At 36.1% G+C, this 4,618-nt stretch overlaps 1 pseudogene; it reads right to left on the minus strand.

Annotated features, from left to right (window-relative positions):
• Window positions 1-2,189: 2,189 nt before the first annotated feature.
• Window positions 2,190-4,107, minus strand: LOC131148864 (peroxidase P7-like; annotated as a pseudogene).
• Between the last annotated feature and the right edge of the window lie 511 nt (window positions 4,108-4,618).

Here is a 4,618-nt window from a genome sequence, read left to right on the forward strand (position 1 = left end):
AAACAGTTGCATGGGGGTGCTAATACTACCCCTGCAACCAAACTCCCATCCCAATCTTGTTAATCCACGTACCGAAACACATTTTTTGAGTAATAATTAGTTTGTTCTAAACCATACCAAGAAAATCAGCGTTAGTGGGACTCCCACATTTTAAAATGTCAAATCACGCCTATTTTATCCCCTCGCCTTCTGTGGCACTTCATTTTTCGGACTTCCGCATACCTCACGTACTTTTTGAACAACTCAATTATTTTATTAACTTAATTGCCTCTTACCCCACGTGGTTTGGCAAAGGATAAAGTCCCAAAATTGAATCTTGTTGGAGATCTCAATACTTCAGCCAAGCTACCTTTGTTCTGTCATTCAACATAAAAGGTTTGGTAGGTGCCTCAGTGTCAGTAATTTGCAGCCCATTTGTCGAACCAAAATTGAGTCCTTGCTCATTTCTCCAACTTTGATCTTCGGATGTTCCCACATAGTTGGCTTTAGTTTAACAAATATTCCATAATACTCCCCCTAGGCAACCCTAAGTCACACCCTTGTTCATACAATCTCCAACTATTTTACCCAACATGCCCTGATTTTGGGTTCGACACCAAGTTATGGACCATTCCTATGGAAGTGTTTTTTATTTATTTTCCTTTCTTAGTCTTCAATAATTATATCAAAAACCAACTTATTTTTCAATATGTAATTTATTGTTAAAAAATTAGAAATAATAACAATATTTTGGCACCACTCCCTAGTGACACCTTTTTTTATTCCTTTCCATTTCCAATGACGTGATGCCGCTAATGAGTATGCATCTTCAGACATGGTAACATTCCATGGCCACACAATCGACTATGCATGTTTTTTCCTTGCCCATTTTCCAATATCTCAACCTAGGAAAGTTCGAAAATTACTTATTCTTTTCAAATTTTTTTATTTCCCTTGATCATTGTTTGAAAACTTGAAAAGAATGTGTCATATTACTAATTTTTTATAAATATAGAAATGAAAAATAAAAATTATTTTCCTCATACCAAACCAACCGTTCATTAAAAAAAAAAAAAAACAAACCCTTCAATTTTTAAATTTATTATGCAAAAATTAGAAACATAAAAAATATAGCTAACATTTTTATAATTATCTAAAAATAAAAAAAGTTATTTTCTACAACTAAAGATGCCTTATTTATTTTCATTGCAAATACCTCAGGGAAGTTTTTGATATAACTTTCTAGGCTTTGGAAATTAGACTCACCATATGTTTGAAGAGGTTTTTGATTTGTATTTGTATTCTAAGGTCCGAATGCGTGCTTTCAATGCAATGTCAGAAACATTTTCAATGACATGCATCTAATTTTTACGATAAAGTTTGTGAGTTAAATTAGTATCAATAGCAAATTATACTCAACTTCTATCTCTTCATGGCAATACATTACACCATTTCTACATTATTTTTAATTATGCCATTGTGTTTGTATATTAGAAAATATAAGAGGATGTACATAGCAAGAAGAAGTATTTATGGGTGACAATTTCATTATTTATAAATGAAGTAATTAAGCAAAGTTTCTACCTTATCTCCTTTCTTCCCTTTGTCATGTTCCTGGAACTGTCTTAGCTTAACCAATATGCAATTGAAGGCTAATTAAAATATACAAACCTAACTTTCATTTTTCCCTTTTTCCTCGCTTATAACTTTTATCCGTCCTTATTTCCTTAAGTTGTAGGATTGACATAGCTAGAGCTTTTTTTTTGTGGGCATGGGGAGGCGAGAGCCCGAAACAAAATAAATAAAACGCATCCAAAAACCCTATATATGCAAGTGCAACCTCAATGAGGTCATGCAATAATGCTTACGCTCGAAGAGATTGGAATAAAAAAAAATTTATGAAGACCAAATTTACTCCATTTTGTTCTATTAGTTAATATTGTATTATTGTATGCAAACCTTGACGGGCCATTGGAAGCGTCCATATTGTCCTAGAAAATAAATGTGCAGATAAACCATATAGGAAAAGAAAAAGGATTTCTTCAATTCAAACAAAATGATTATTCTGCTACATAGGATGAACTAGTGAAAGCTTAATTAGCTTTAAAAGGAAAGAACAAAAAGAACTTGACAAGAAGACTTAATGCATGATTAGTTCCAAGACATTTTCAACTAGCTAGTGATATCCACGTTGCAGAAAAGCTAGTTAGCTAGTTAACCAGCCTGCAGTTTCTTCTAATCTCCCCATTAGCTCCAGTGAGGGGGGGCTTAATATTACCCATCTTCACCATGGAAGCTGTAAAAATCCTAAAGAAATTTGTACTGCTAAGGCTATAAGTCAAAACCTGAGCGGTTTGCAAACAGCAGTACTGAAGATCACCTGGTCTGAATGAAGTAGTCCTCTCTGAGTCAAAAGGGTTTTGTAGTATGCATTGTCAAAAGGTTGGGCTGAGGTCTGTACGTCGAGTGGAGCTAAGTTGTTATCGCCAATGCCTGCAGTTGCGGCAAGTTGCTTGACGAGTAGCGGCAAAGTTAGAATTGATGTTGGTTTCATTGTATATTCGCCCTCGAAATGTGATGCACCTTGCTTGGCCGATCGTGTGAGCTCCGGAGAGTGCTGTCAAGTCTTGGAGTTTTAGACCTTTGGCCTGGAATGCGGAGACTAGGGTTGGAAGGTCAGGACAATGGTGAAGGGAGATCTGTATTAGCTCCACTAAGGTGGCTATTAGTGAAATCTCTCCTGCCAAGCAGCAACCGTCCATGAAGGCCCTCCCAACTACAAGAAAAGAAAAAATGAGTTAATTTTGCAATGATGAAATATTATATAAATGAGAAAGGTCCTACTCAATTTATATATATATATATATATAGAAAAAGGACATTTCTAACAAGAAATTGAGAGAGAATGTAAAATCAATCATTTCTGGTTAGATAGTAATTGACGAACTTTAGCTTTTGTGAATTAATGTGTTGACATTGTGTAAAGCTAAGGCTTGTTCGATAAAAGTGTTTGTAGAATAACCTCACCTCCTCCATACATTATTCTATTAAATATTAAAAGTACTGAATATAACAGACAATTGTGGTTTTTCACTTTTGAAGTCCAAAGTATTTGGCATACATGAGCTTAAATTAAGCAGATAAAAAACATTACAAAACCTCATTTAATTTACAAATTGAATTTTTTTTTTAGTCAACGATATAACCATATATAGGATTTGTTGGACAATGAGTGAATAAAATTAAATACTCAAACATGTTAAATGATGAAAACATTTGCATGCATGCAAAGCTTCTATGTAGGATGTAGCAGTTATGTATCCATGCAAGTATCAATCGAACATCATTACTAACCGCAAAAACTCCTTCTCGCGCAGCAAGAGCTACTATATCTGCACATGATACAGTAGCACTGCAAGCAGCCTCCACTTGACTTTTGATGGCATCAATAACCTCGAAACCCCTCACTGAATTTAGATTTGGCAAGGCGTTCTTTTCACTTTGAATGGTGGTCGAGTCATCTAACAAAATTGATCCATCACAGCCCTACACCACATCAAATGACATTAATAATATAATATTAAATGTATGTATTCCAAGCTTTATATCCCGACACTTGTCTTGAAAAGATAGTGAAGTGAACCCTACATTCATCAATAGTCTAACACACCTCAGGACAAGATTGGATACAGTATGAGAAGAAGTTACCAGCCTATGTTTAATAGTTTAGATTTCTCACTTTAAATTTGTATTTTGCTATCTAGAAACTAAACAAATATACTACAAAATTATAGTAAATTTTGTTTAAATTCGTATTAATCCAAATCTTCGGCTCAAAACTCGTTCTCCTAACAAACACAACATTAGTAATTATTGGGCATACGAAAATGGAATAAGTTGAAAGTTTTATCCTACATTTACGAAGCAGTCATGGAAGAAGAGGCGAAGGAGGGAAGCGCCCATGCGGGACTCATTGTTGACAGCTTGCTGCGTCACACTACGCACAATGGTTTGCAGATTAGGGCAACTGGTTGCGTAGTAATCGGCCGTAAGCTGCGCATTGGCATGGCAAGCAACGAGCAGAGTCACGAGAGCGAGTGTAACAAAGACGTGGGTGGTGGAAGCCATGAGCTCGACTGATGAAGCAATATTTTGAACTGAACTTGTAAATGTGCTTCTGGAAGCTCTGCCTTAAGCTCTGCTTTGAGAGTGGGTCATGAGTAGTCTTTATATAGAGGAAGAGAGGGGGAGAGAGAATTTGAGCGGGGCTCATGCAGGGAGTTTACTTTTGTTGCCCGGGAAATAACCAAAAAAATAAAAAAGCAAGAGGGTCTGGCAGGCATAAAGGCTAGTTGACTTCAGTCCATCTGCGCAATAAAGAATTCAAACATGCAGCAATGAAATGAGCAAAGTAAGATAGATTGAGGGGAAGCAGATTAAACATGCACTCGAGCTATTCTCTGCTGTGAAGTTCTAGATACATATTACCCTTCACCAGATGCGTATTGAGTTTCGTGCAGCTGGATTCATCTTGAAGGCAGGGTTGAAATTATTTTGTATGACTAGCAAAGTCCAAGTAAGAAACTTTCTAAGTAGAATTGGCGGTGCTTCAACATCGATCGGCTCCGTCCGCTATTAC

The sequence above is a fragment of the Malania oleifera genome, chromosome 2 (genome assembly GCF_029873635.1).
Source record: "Malania oleifera isolate guangnan ecotype guangnan chromosome 2, ASM2987363v1, whole genome shotgun sequence".
Classification (NCBI taxonomy): Eukaryota; Viridiplantae; Streptophyta; class Magnoliopsida; order Santalales; family Ximeniaceae; genus Malania; species Malania oleifera.